At 49.2% G+C, this 15,132-nt stretch overlaps 1 long non-coding RNA gene across 1 annotated transcript in view; it reads left to right on the top strand.

Moving 5' to 3' along the window:
* The window catches only part of LOC137524602 (uncharacterized), a 59,781-nt gene that overhangs the window by 31,036 nt on the left and 13,613 nt on the right, over positions 1-15,132 (top strand). Inside the window, exon 3 of the long non-coding RNA XR_011022731.1 lies at positions 5,294-5,368. This is a non-coding gene — a long non-coding RNA (uncharacterized lncRNA). The remainder of the gene's footprint in view (positions 1-5,293; positions 5,369-15,132) is intronic.

Here is a 15,132-nt window from a genome sequence, read left to right as displayed (position 1 = left end):
CTATCATTAATCTCACCACTCTCCTCTGCATAACATAAACCTCACCAAACTCCTCTGCCTAGCACTAACCTCACCCCTCTCCTCTGTCGAACACTAACATCACCCCTCTCCTCTGCCCAACACTAACATCACCCCTCTCCTCTGCCCAATACTAACCTCACCACTTTCCTCTGCCTAACACTAACCTCACCACTTTCCTCTGCCTAACAATAACCTCACCCTCTCCTCTGCCTAACACTATCCTCACCCCTCTCCTCTGCCTAACACTATCCTCACCTTTCTCCTCTGCCTAACACTATCCTCACCCCTCACCTCTGCCTAACAATAACCTCACCCCCTTCTTCTGCCTAACACTAACCTTACCCCTCTCCTCTGCCTAACACTAACCTCACCTCTCTCCTCTGCCCAACACTAACATCAACCCTTTCCTCTGCCTAACACTAACATCACCTCTCTCCTCTGCCGAACACTAACATCGCCCCTCTCCTCTGCCCAACACTAACATCACCCCACTCCTCTGCCCAACACTAACATCAACCCTCTCCTCTGCCTAACACTAACCTCACCCCTTCCATCTGCCTAACACTAACCTCACGACTTTCCTCTGCCTAACAAAACCCTCACCCTCTCCTCTGCCTAACACTATCCTCACCTCTCTCCTCTACCTAACACTATCCTCACCTTTCTCCTCTGCCTAACATTATCCTCACCTCTGCCTAACAATAACCTCACCCCCTTCTTCTGCCTAATACTAACCCCACCCCTCTCCTTTGCCCAACACTAACATCACCCCTCTCCTCTGCCTAAAACTAACCTCACCCTCCCCTCTGCTTATCACTAATCTCACCACTTTCCTCTGCATAACATTAACCTCACCCACCTCCTCTGCCTAACACTAACCTCACCCCTCTCCTCTGCCTAACGCTAACCTCACCACTTCCTTCTGCCTAACACTAACCTCACCCCTCTCCTCTGCCCAACACTAACATCACCCATCTCCTCTGCCTAACACTAACCTCACCCCTCTCCTCTGCCTAATGCTAACCTCACCACTTCCTTCTGCCTAACACTAACCTCACCCTTCTCTTCGGCCTATCACTAATCTCACACCTCTCCTCTGCATAATATTAACCTCACCTATCTCCTCTGCCTAACACTAACCTCACCCCTCTCCTCTGCCCAACACTAACATCACCTGTCTCCTCTGCCTAACACTAACGTCACCCCTCTCCTCTGCCAAACACTAACCTCTCCCCTCTCCTCTGCCTCACACTAACCTCACCCCTCTCCTCTGCCTAACACTAACCTCATCCTTCTCTTTGGCCTATCACTAATCTCACCACTCTCCTCTGCATGACATTAACCTCACCCCTCTCCTCTGCCTAACACTAACCTCACCCCTCTCCTCTGCCTAACACTAACCTCACCCCTCTCCTCTGCCCAACACTAACATCACCCCTCTCATCTGCCTAACACTAACCTCAGCCCTCTCCTCTGCCCAACACTAACATCACCCCTCTCCTCTGCCAAACACTAACCTCTCCCCTCTCCTCTGCCTCACACTAACCTCACCCCTCTCCTCTGCCTAACACTAACCTCATCCTTCTCTTTGGCCTATCACTAATCTCACCACTCTCCTCTGCATGACATTAACCTCACCCCTCTCCTCTGCCTAACACTAACATCACCTCTCTCCTCTGCCGAACACTAACATCGCCCCTCTCCTCTGCCCAACACTAACATCACCCCACTCCTCTGCCCAACACTAACATCAACCCTCTCCTCTGCCTAACACTAACCTCACCCCTTCCATCTGCCTAACACTAACCTCACGACTTTCCTCTGCCTAACAAAACCCTCACCCTCTCCTCTGCCTAACACTATCCTCACCTCTCTCCTCTACCTAACACTATCCTCACCTTTCTCCTCTGCCTAACATTATCCTCACCTCTGCCTAACAATAACCTCACCCCCTTCTTCTGCCTAATACTAACCCCACCCCTCTCCTTTGCCCAACACTAACATCACCCCTCTCCTCTGCCTAAAACTAACCTCACCCTCCCCTCTGCTTATCACTAATCTCACCACTTTCCTCTGCATAACATTAACCTCACCCACCTCCTCTGCCTAACACTAACCTCACCCCTCTCCTCTGCCTAACGCTAACCTCACCACTTCCTTCTGCCTAACACTAACCTCACCCCTCTCCTCTGCCCAACACTAACATCACCCATCTCCTCTGCCTAACACTAACCTCACCCCTCTCCTCTGCCTAATGCTAACCTCACCACTTCCTTCTGCCTAACACTAACCTCACCCTTCTCTTCGGCCTATCACTAATCTCACACCTCTCCTCTGCATAATATTAACCTCACCTATCTCCTCTGCCTAACACTAACCTCACCCCTCTCCTCTGCCCAACACTAACATCACCTGTCTCCTCTGCCTAACACTAACGTCACCCCTCTCCTCTGCCAAACACTAACCTCTCCCCTCTCCTCTGCCTCACACTAACCTCACCCCTCTCCTCTGCCTAACACTAACCTCATCCTTCTCTTTGGCCTATCACTAATCTCACCACTCTCCTCTGCATGACATTAACCTCACCCCTCTCCTCTGCCTAACACTAACCTCACCCCTCTCCTCTGCCTAACACTAACCTCACCCCTCTCCTCTGCCCAACACTAACATCACCCCTCTCATCTGCCTAACACTAACCTCAGCCCTCTCCTCTGCCCAACACTAACATCACCCCTCTCATCTGCCTAACACTAACCTCAGCCCTCTCCTCTGCCCAACACTAACATCACCCCTCTCATCTGCCTAACACTAACATCACCCATCTCCTCTGCCTAACACTAACCTCACCCCTCTCCTCTGCCTAACGCTAACCTCACCACTTCCTTCTGCCTAACACTAACCTCACCCTTCTCTTCGGCCTATCACTAATCTCACACCTCTCCTCTGCATAATATTAACCTCACCTATCTCCTCTGCCTAACACTAACCTCACCCCTCTCCTCTGCCCAACACTAACATCACCTGTCTCCTCTGCCTAACACTAACGTCACCCCTCTCCTCTGCCTAACACTAACCTCTCCCCTCTCCTCTGCCTAATGCTAACCTCACCACTTCCTTCTGCCTAACACTAACCTCACCCCTCTCCTCTGCCCAACACTAACATCACCCATCTCCTCTGCCTAACATTAACCTCACCCCTCTCCTCTGCCTAATGCTAACCTCACCACTTCCTTCTGCCTAACACTAACCTCACCCTTCTCTTCGGCCTATCACTAATCTCACACCTCTCCTCTGCCTAACACTGACCTCACCCATCTCCTCTGCCTAACACTGACCTCACCCCTCTCCTCTGCCTAACACTAACATCACCTGTCTCCTCTGCCTAACACTAACCTCTCCCCTCTCCTCTGCCTCACACTAAACTCATCCCTCTCCTCTGCCTAACACTAACCTCACCCCTCTCCTCTGCCTAACACTAACCTCATCCTTCTCTTTGGCCTATCACTAATCTCACCACTCTCCTCTGCATGACATTAACCTCACCCCTCTCCCCTGCCTAACACTAACCTTACCCCTCTCCTCTGCCCAACACTAACATCACCCCTCTCATCTGCCTAACACTAACCTCAGCCCTCTCCTCTGCCCAACACTAACATCACCCCTCTCATCTGCCTAACACTAACCTCAGCCCTCTCCTCTGCCTAACACTAACCTCAGCCCTCTCCTCTGCCTAACACTAACATCACCCATCTCCTCTGCCTAACACTAACCTCACCCCTCTCCTCTGCCTAACGCTAACCTCACCACTTCCTTCTGCCTAACACTAACCTCACCCTTCTCTTCGGCCTATCACTAATCTCACACCTCTCCTCTGCATAATATTAACCTCACCTATCTCCTCTGCCTAACACTAACCTCACCCCTCTCCTCTGCCCAACACTAACATCACCTGTCTCCTCTGCCTAACACTAACGTCACCCCTCTCCTCTGCCTAACACTAACCTCTCCCCTCTCCTCTGCCTCACACTAAACTCATCCCTCTCCTCTGCCTAACACTAACCTCACCCCTTTCCTCTGCCTAACACTAACCTCATCCTTCTCTTTGGCCTATCACTAATCTCACCATTCTCCTCTGCATGACATTAGCCTCACCCCTCTCCTCGGCCTAACACTAACCTCACCCCTCTCCTCTGCCCAACACTAACATCACCCCTCTCATCTGCCTAACACTAACCTCAGCCCTCTCCTCTGCCCAACACTAACATCACCCCTCTCATCTGCCTAACACTAACCTCAGCCCTCTCCTCTGCCTAACACTTACCTTACCCCTTTTCTCTGCCCATCACAAACTTAAACATTCTACTCTGCCTAACACCAACCTCACCCTCTCCTCTTCCCAACACTAACATCGCCCTCTCCTCTGCCTAACACCAACCTCACCACTCTCTTCTGCCTAACACTAACCTCACCCTCTCCTCTTCCCAACACTAACATCACCCCTCTCCTCTGCCTAACACCAACCTCACCACTCTCTTCTGCCTAACACTAACCTCACCGCTCTCCTCTGCCTCAAACCAACCTCACCCCTTTCCTCTGCCTCACCCTTCTTCCTCTGCCAAACAATAACCTTACCCCTTTTCTCTGCCCAGCACAAACTTAAACCGTCTACTCTGCCTAACACCAACCTCACCCCTCTCCTCTGCCCAACACTAACATCACCCCTCTCCTCTGCCTAACACTAACCTCACCCCTTCCTTCTGCTTAACACTAACCTCACCCCTCTCCTCTGCCTAACACTAACCCCGCCCCTCTCCTCTGCCTAACACTAACCTCACCCCTCTCCTCTGCCTAACACTAACCTCACCCTTCTCCTATTCCTAACACTAACCTCACCCTTCTCCTCTGCCTAACACTAACCTCACCCCTCTCCTCTGCCTAACACTAACCCCACCCCTCTCCTCTGCCTAACACTAACCCCACCTTTCTCCTCTGCTTATCCCTAACCTCACCCTTCTCTTCTGCCTAACACTAACCTCACCCCTCTCCTCTGCCTAACACTAACCCCACCCCTCTCCTCTGCCTAACACTAACCCCACCTTTCTCCTCTGCCTATCCCTAACCTCACCCTTCTCTTCTGCCTAACACTAACCTCACCCCTTTCCTCTGCTTAACAATAAACTCACACCTCTCCTATTTGTGTTTTGCAGCTTCTGTTTGGTTTTTGGCGTGTCTTTTTTTCCAAGTGTGATCTGACTTTTCAATTTTCACACAGATCATCATGAATAGTGCTTCAGCCTGAGTGCTGCCCATCTTCCTGCTGCGCCACCTCAGACACGGCCCCAGCCTGGTAAGTGCTGCCCATCTTTCCACTTTTCCATCTCAGCTACAGCACCAACCTGGTGGTGAGTGGTGCCCATCTTCCCACTGTGCCATTTCAGCTGCCACATCAGCCTTGTGAGTGCTGCCCATCTTTCCGCTGTGCAATCTCAGCTGCCGCATCAACCTGGTGAGTGCTGCCCATCTTTCCGCCTTGCCATCTCAGCTGCAGCACCAGCCTGGTGCGTGTTGCCCATCTTTCCAGTGTGCCATCTGGAGTTGTTCTAGCTGCAGTGGAGCACTGGGCAAAAATTACATGGGGCTTCAACCCCATCTCCCCCTCACAAGGACCTAGAGCTGGCTGCTGGCTACTGCAAGGCCACCTTGAGTGTGAATAGTGGTCCCCCGGGTCCCCTGCAGAGTATTTGCTACAGAGCAAACTTTCCTGTCCCGTCGAGACGCTCCTACATCACTTTGTGAGCATCCATCTTCAGCCTTGCTGTGTGTCTCTGCTCTGCAGCCCAGCAGCATGTATGTTCTCACGAGCAGAGGTACACTGCGAGGGTATATAAATAGAGGCTCACATATTTAAGGAGAAGCACACCGGCCAGACAGGTAAGTGCGCTCCACTGTGTATACTCTTCAGGGACACCGGTGGTCCCCTGTTTACATGGGGGGTCCAGCAGCCAGCTCTGGGGCCTAGGGTAATTACCCAGCTTGCCTCTGTGGAAGCACCAGCATTGGCTATAGGCCATGGAGCCTACTGTGTCTTTGGCCATTACCTGTGTGCTTGCTTTCCTGTGTTAAGCTTGGTTCACATGCTACATTTCTCACAAATGCAACAGGCTTGGTCCGGACTCGAATCTCTGCATGCAAACCACAACTCACCTGTCCTACTTCCTCTGCAGCTGACACTTGCCACATGATTTACTGAGGGGAGAAGCCGGTACACTGAGATTGGAGCACATCAAAAGCATTGGATTACAAGTGACCAATGGGAATCCTGTCCAGCAACAGGGAGGATTCTGATTGGTTTACGACAGACCAATGAGAATCCTATCTGTTGCTAAGTAGGATTCCCATTGATCTTTTGCAATCCAATGGGGAGCCGCATGCTTCTGCTACCTCAGGTCAGAGTCCTGATACCAGCTTGGGGACTCAGTGGCAATGCCAACAAGTGGGGCAGGAGAAGTGTGGGAACATGAGTCGCAGATGCTAACAACAGGAAATGGTAACAAAATGAAACAACACGGTGCAAACATGCATCGGACCACAGCGCATCCGTTCTGGCATTGTGCATCCGCTCTAGCGTGAACCAAGCCTAATTGTTTGAGCGTGTGGCGTGTGTGTGTGTGTGTGTGTGTGTGTGTGTGTGTGTGTGTGTGCATCCCCCTGTGTTATGTCAGTGTGTGGCCATTGCCGCTGTGCCTGATTGACATTCCAAAATAGAGCAGTCATAAAATAACATTGATTAACATAGTAGCATCTTCTGACAGCACATGCTTCCATTAGCATATGACCTGATGTGGCCTAGAAAATGCTACCGTGTCAGAAAATGCTGCCTTGTGAGCGATCTCATTTGGAATGGCAAGGCTTGTCACAATATGCAACCTTGTTTTGTAGTGCACATTTTGGCCAAACTGGACATAAGCCTTGTTTTTTGCTGCCTTAATTTCTAGAGCACTTTTTGTGTAAAGTAGCATCAGGTTAAAGGGAACCAGAGACGACCAGTGTAGAAAAAAATGAAAAAGCTTTTATACATACCTGGGGCTTCCTCCAGCCCCATAAGCCTGGATCGCTCCCACGCTGCCGCCCTCCGCTGTCTCTATCGCCGCTACCGGGACCCGTCACTTCCGGCGGACGCGGCCAATTGTACGCATGAACAGGGGCTCCCTCCATATCCTTACGCATGCGCCTGCGTAGTATGGAGGCGCATGCGTAAGGATATGGAGAAGTCCCTGTTCTTGCGTACAATTGGCTGCATCCGCTGGCAGTGACGCACTGCGCGTGCGCCGACTGGCCGAAAGTACGGGACCCGGTACCGGCGGATAGAAGCAGCGGAGGACGGCGGAGTGGGAGCGATCCAGGCTTATGGGGCTGGAGGAAGCCCCAGGTATGTATAAAAACTTTTGTCCAACGTCTCTGGTTCTCTTTAAATATCTAACCATGTATATTACTAAAAAAAAAATCGGTTCTGGCCGCATGACCAGTACTGAAAATAGGTGCAATGGTCATCCTGCCAGAGAACTAGCAGATTTATCAGATTTCATGTAGTATACTATTTATTTTCTTTACAGATTGATCTCTCTTTGTTCCCCCTATTCCTTTAGATTGTAAGCTCGCAAGGGCAGGACTTTCTCACCCTTTTGTATTTTGTTTCACATGTATTCATATTAATTATGTCACTGTTATTTAGAGATGTGGCGAACTGTTCGCCTGACGAACATCTCTGGGGCTGTAACTACTTCCGGGTCGCACTGACCCGGAGTAGTATGCCTGCGCTGCCCGGCGGAGCGCGACCTAGATCGCGCTCCCGTTGCCGGGCACTCTCTGCGCATGAGCGTGACGTCGTACATGACGTCACGCATACGTGCAGAAAGTGCCCGGCAACAGGAGCGCGATCTAGGACGCGCTCCGCCGGGCAGCGCAGGCGTACTACTCCGGGTCGGTGCGACCCGGAAGTAGTTAAAGCCCCAGGGATTTAGAGATGTTCACCACATCTCTACTGTTATTACCAATTCTCTTCTTTGTACCGAATGTATATTTTGTACCAACTCTGTATTTTGTACACTGGTGTATACCATTGTCTGTATTATTTTGTACCCCCTGTGTTTGTTTCTTAATTTGTGCTGCGCCACGGAATATGTTGGAGCTTTATAACACAATAATACCGGCAATAATAATCTCTAATAAAAACAACCATGGTGTAGTGGAAGGGTGGTGTGCCTCTAAAGAAGAGATAAAAAAACAACCAAATAAATGCAATATTATATCACAAGGGGGAAAGTGCCTGCCTATAATTATGGAATAACATGAAAAAAACGTAATTTCTTCCCCTTGAACAAAATCGTCATAATGCAGATTACCATATGAAATTTCTTTATTAAACAGTCCCAATGTTAAAATACCATAGAAAATCAATCAAAAACCCAAACAATACCCCCAAAAAGAAGTGACATGTGCCCATACACCGCCCCTTCCCCCCTACTTACCTAAAAAGACCTAAAGTCCCCCTTAACCCTGCCGCCAATTACTGTCAGACTCGATTATTCAGACCGCACTGGGCGTCCTCATTGCTGGTTAGTGTGGATAGAGATTCACAGGCCATGCAATATCCATGCTTGTTAGTAGCACTGTACCATCCTTAATGATACTCCAGCTCAGTCACAGCCGTATCAAAAGAGTTCATGATTTATGAGACAACTCCGATGCCATGAAGACAGATTGCAGCCATAATTCTATCGTAGCAATAGTGTCCACAACCTTGTATCAACCACGGACAGTCACAGTGCGAATAACATATGTATGCAGCTTGTAACACCTTCTGATTACATGGAACACGCTCACCAATTTACTTGTCCATGTTTATCGCTAGATAATAGAGTTCAATTGTTGCACAAACATCCCAGATCGCCAAAGGTCCTCTACATGGGCTTGTGACAGCGTCAGTGGGTCTGGCAGCTAGATGTTCCTAGGCGACAGAGCTGACTAGTTTTGCCGTTAATACGACATCATCAGGGCTGTCACGCCATGTGGAGGGCAGACAGTTTAAATACAGATGTGGTGCTTGTTTTGTGGCCATGCATGGTCCCACTTTAACAAGGCATATAATTGCAGTGTAACTGTAATGAATAGGCACATGTCAGCTGCGGTGGATAGCAGTACCATCGCAGCTGCTCCTGGTTCTCTGTCTGCCAGTCTCCCCGCACCTCGGCCGTCTAGCACGCCGAGGTCGGGGAATGGTCGCATGTCGGCCGCGGGGGACGAGGGGTCCACTGCGATCAGTGCTGGGTCCCTGCCTGCTGGATCGTTTGTGTCCCGAGCGTCTCGTACGCCGGGGGCACGTGTCTCTGCTCAGCTCAGGGAGACATTAGCGCGTGCGTGCGCTTGCCGTCAGAATCTTTATGCTAGGAGGAGGCGCATCAGCTGACCGGCCGGTCGGCTGACGTCACAGGGCGCGCTCATCGCTTCTGATTGGCCAGGCCTGGTGGGCGTGCCTCGGGGATCTCCTCCACTTCTTAAGCCTCTCGGCTTCACTTGCAAACTGTCTGCTGTTTCGAATACTTCGTGTTAGCACTCAGACCTAGAGAGGTTCCTGTGGATGATAGATGTATATGCAGTGTTTGCGATATACATCTATCTATAGTTAGCATTTACTTATATTGTATTTTCTGTGTATGACTCTGGCTAGTTCTGACCTATCTTACTCTTAGTGATTCTGTACCTTTGCCTATCTGATCCTGTTGCCAACTCAGCCTGTTTACCGTTCTGTCTCTGCCTTCTGATTTAGTACCTCTGCCCATCTGATATTGTTGCCGACTCTGCCTGAAATACTTTCCGCCTCTGCTTAACGATTCTGTACCTGCTCTGTCTGTCTGTTGCTGAACCGATCTGTCTGACCTCTCTAATCTCACCAGGGAGCCCTTGCCCCTGGTGAGGAGTGCTGTACTGATAGTGCCCACCAGCTCCTCTGGTGAGGTATAGTTAACTCTATCGGTAGATACTGTTGCACCAATCACTACACTCTGTGCATTAAAGTGGTATTATTTGCCAGTTACATATCAGTACCTATATACCAGTATTATTGGTGATTCTGCAGATCACCATATAATCCGGTATATATCCAGGGCCGGATTTGTACTTCTTACCGCCCAAGGCCGACTATTACCAGCCGCCCCAACCGAAACCGTATCCTACCACCTCTCTCCACACACACCAATCCAAACATTTTTGGGCCGATGGTGTCCACTATTGGGGCTAGTGCCGAGGTCTCCATGGCAACGTGAAGTGAATCAATCATGTCACACGGGGGAACTGGTCAATCAAGCGATCTACAGGTGATGGGCGTGGTGGGAGCCTTCCACCACACACACATAGTCAAAAGTGGCTCACAATTGGACATTGGGTGAGGTCAGCAACACGTAAAAGTGAGTCCTGTACCCACTGCTGTCTCCAGGGTAACAGCGCTGGCCAATCAATAATTAAGAAATGGGTACTGTGAGAGGCTGCCTTCTGTATTCTGTACTATTTGCTGGTGCTGCCCCTGGTCCTTTCATCCCCCACACCAAGTGTGTGAGACCCGGCCTTCTGTAACTGCCTGGAGCTGCTGCTATGTCATTGGACAAGGTCTGGCTTTTTGCTAGTCACACACTGTTCACAAACGTTTGGTTAACGGACTGCAGCTGCCTGTAGCACAGCACAGGCAGATGCCAGCTGGTACTAATAGTGCAGTTATCCTGACCACTTTCATTTGTTTGGACACTTGCAAATAATGCCCTGCAAATAATGCCCACTGTCTGCAGGCCGCCCCTTGTTTATCTGGTGCCCTAGGCCATGGCCTATGTGGCCTTGCCAGAAATCCGGCCATGTATATATCTGATTATAGGTGATACTGCAGATCACCTGATAATCAGAAAACTGTTCTTGCTAACACCAATCGTTACAGAACAGCAGACCAAAATGTCTATGGAGGCACTGTGCGGTCAAGTTGAGCTGTTAACCACAGCCGTTAACGGCCTAACCAACACGGTTAACGCTCAGCAGACACAGATCAACCAGTTATCTGAGGTGGTGCGGACCCTTCAGACCGCTAATGCAACAGTGCCATCCCCTGTGGTTTTGGAACCTAGAATACCTCTCCCTGAGAGGTTCTCAGGGCATAGGTCAGACTTTCAGAATTTTAGGAACCGTTGCCTTTCTTACTTTGAGTTACGGCCTACTTAATCAGGGTCAGAAAGTCAGAGAGTCACCTTTATTAAAACTCTATTATCCGGGGATTCACAGACATGGGCCTACAGCCTCCCCACAGGTCATGAGGCATTAAACTCCGTTCAGGAATTTTTTTAAAACGATGGCAGTTATATAAGACGATCCAGATTTAGCAGTGACCGCTGAGAGGAAGCTAAAAACCCTTAGGCAGGGGCATAACACTGTGGAGACATACGCTGCTGAGTGTAGAAGGTGGGCTGTCTTGGCAAGATGGGGTCAGTTCGCTCTACTGGACTGTTTTTTAACAGGGTTTTCTTCTGTGGTGTCACCTTTCACAGAACTCACCAAGAAGGGGGCAGACACGTACAACTGGTCAACTGAAGCACATGCTGCTTTTGCAACTTTAAAGAAGTTGTTCTGTTCCGCTCCCATTTTGCGGCATGTCAACATCAGTCTTCCCTTTATTGTAGAGGTGGATGCGTCTGAAATAGGGGTCGGGGCTGTACTGTCTCAGCACTCAGGTCTCCAGGGCAGATTGCATCCGTGCGCTTTTTTCTCTTGGAAATTCTCTCCTGCCGAGAGAAATTATGATATTGGGAACCTGTAAGGCTTGGTGGTGTATTCTCCACAGTCAGCATGCAACGCATGAGCTGACGTGAAGGAGGTACACACACTAGCACAAGGAAACAGGCTATCCCTAGTATAGTGGAGGGGAGGACTGACTCCAATAGGAGATTGTGGCGCACAGAGCCAGTGCAGATCCGACAGCCACAAACAATACTTTCGCTATAACGTCTCAGCGCAAAGTAGCGCTGAGCGCATAAACCAGAACTGAGGAAATCAGGACAGGTAGTCAGAATGAACGCTTGCTTAATTAGCCACTACTTAGTGACAGCAAGCGTCCACAATAAAACAGACTGGAATGAGGCAGCCAATGCGTTGCGGCGATGGCGTGCCTCACAAAGACAGGACAGGATAGTCAGGAAATAGCAGGATCAAGATAGATGAATGTAACACAGATAAATATACAATAAGTATGATTTCCTAGCGTATTACAATTACAGCTATCAATGAAACTATTTGTAACGTCTGACTAACATATGTATATATCGGCAATGAACCGATATATGACATAAGCAAAAACACTGACTTAGGACTGGAACGATACAGGGAACAGGACTCAGAAGGATTCGCTATCTCTTCGCAGAGATGAACGCAATCCACAAACGGTAACAGGACAGGATTCAGAAGGATTCGTTATCTCCTCGCAGAGATGAACGCAATCCACAAACAGGACCAGGAACAGGATAACTAGCTCAGCACGGGTGATCAACGTGCTAGAACTGACTAGCTGAACACAGGATATAAACAGTTCGTGTACATATATATCAGCGTCACTGATGTATCAACGTAACACGAATACAAGGAAAATAATAAACAAGCTGGTATGCATATATATGGGCAATGAACCAATATATGATGCAAAACCAGCAAAGTATCTTTAGAACAAGAAACACGATCGGGGGCTGAAGCGACAGCAAGACAGGCTTAAACTGAAGCTATGAAAACCCGAGGAGTCCTGCAGGAAGCAGATCTTTATACTGAGGTCATCCAATGGGAGCAGACATGCAGATTCCCACACAGGTGAATGGTAATCAGTCACAAGCTGACAGCAGGGAAAGGCAGACAAAGCTATGCAGTTTGCATGGAAAGAGATCAGAACTGCCTGAGCTGCAGCACTACTACTTCCAGCAATATCTGCTGCAGCAGCGATCATGACAGTACCCCCGCCCTTAAAAGCGGATTCCAGACGCTTTTCAAAACTGAAATTCCCAACAAAACAGTCTGACTGATAATTCATGATGACCGGGACAGCCCGGCAAGACCAAATTCCAGAATCAGTCCCCACAAGACTGGACCCATCAGAACCAGAACCTACAGAACCATGCCCATCAGTACTACAAGCCCCAGTGTGACACCCATCAGAACCATGATTTCCAGAAGAAAGCCCTCCGAAACTCCCTGAGCGATCCCCACCGCCTTCCAGGAACCGTTCAAAAACGCCAAAGCCTTTGCAATGCCCACCGGGACTGTCTTTACCAACACAAAACCCACTGTTGAACCAGTCCAAGGCACCAGGACAAGTTTTCTCAGAGACCTCCCAGAACACCTTGAAGCTCCAAAGAGATCCCCATAGGTCAGAACGCCCCTTAGGCTCACATGGAGAACTATCAAGAACCCCTATGGAACCTAGGGCAATTCCCGAGTCAGGGCCACAAGGACAAACATCAAGATCAGGGCTTTCAGGGACCAGAACCATCTCTGGGCATGCAGGCAGACTGGCAACATCAGAACATGTTCCCACTAAGGAAGCATCAGAGCACACTAACACCTTAGACACACTTGGGCATTCTGGCACACAAAGAACATCTGGGCACACTGGCACAAGAGAAACCTCTGGGCATGTCAAGGAACTGTGAGCCTCAGGGTCAGCCAAGACAGGACCAAAACCAGGACTGGCCAAAAAAAAATCATCATGACTAGACTTCGCAACTACTGGACTTTTACACGAGAATGCAGGATCAGACTTAGATGTCGCTGATTCCAGCAAAGTCAGTAACAAATCAGATTCAGGGGCACTAACAAGACAGGACAAATCTTCTGATGTATGCACTGAACCAGATAGGGACTCCACAACTACCTCTGGACTGGACAGAGACTCATCTAATACACTGGATTGGAGCTCATGAGGCGCTGCAGAACAAGTCAGTATTGCAGCAGCCCCCACTGGACTAGGCAAAACTGAGGAATTCCCTGGACAGGAAGGGGACTCTGGAACCTCTGCCACAGCGGCCAGAGAACCAGAATCTTTCAGGATACAGGGCTGGGTTTCAGGAACACTCATCAGACCGGACTGAAATTCTGAGATTTCTATTATTTTGACCAGAGAATCAGAATTATCCATGTTACAGGGCAAGACTTCTGAAACATTCAGAGGACAGGGCTGGAGTTCCTCGGCTGTTACAACACTGGAGAGGGACTCAACAACATTGGTTAAATCAGACTGTGTACAGGGCAAGGTATCTAACACACTTGCTGACGAGGACAATATTTCAATGGCTTCTGCTTTGCTGGGCAGAAATTCATCAAGTTTTATTAGAGCAGACTGTAATTCCAAAACAGCTGCTAGACAAGTGAATATTACTGCAACACCAACTGAGGTAAGCAGTGCCTCAGACTCCTCTGCTAGAGGGTTTGAAGTATCCAAAGTACTGGGTGAAGCATAAGACTGCGACCACAGCTTCACTGGACAGGATCACTGAACAGTCCATATTGCAGGGCAAAACCATGGAAGCACCTGCTGGACAGCATAATGATTCTGTGACCTGAGTTTGATTGGAGAGATCTACTGCACAATTCATGGTACAGGGCAAATTTACTGGAACATTTTCTGAACACGGTAATAATTCTGCGATTTCGGATTCACATAGCAGACGCTCTGAGTTATTCACGAAACTAGAGTGAGGTGTAGAAACAGGAAGATCAAAACACAATGTTTGCGCATCCGAATCACCATTCAATTGTAAAATTGGAAAATTCAGATGCTGGGGTTCTGAGGTTTCTGGACAGGATTGCTGGGACTCGGAAACTGATGTAGTGCATCTATTGGCATGTGCTGGATCAGACAGGAGTTGAACTTTATTAACACAGGTAATTTCTGCAGAAGTGTTTGCAGAGACAGGCAAGATTTTTCTGGTGTCTGTTTCACTGAACAAAGACTCATGAGTACTGGCTAGGCTGGACTCAGAAGTCAGCAGGACCTCTGGATTCTCTGCTGAGAAATTTGTGCAGGGCAAAGTTAAGAAA

Source organism: Hyperolius riggenbachi, chromosome 7 (assembly GCF_040937935.1).
Source record: "Hyperolius riggenbachi isolate aHypRig1 chromosome 7, aHypRig1.pri, whole genome shotgun sequence".
Lineage (NCBI taxonomy): Eukaryota > Metazoa > Chordata > Amphibia > Anura > Hyperoliidae > Hyperolius > Hyperolius riggenbachi.
This window is presented reverse-complemented; position numbering and strand designations above follow the sequence as displayed.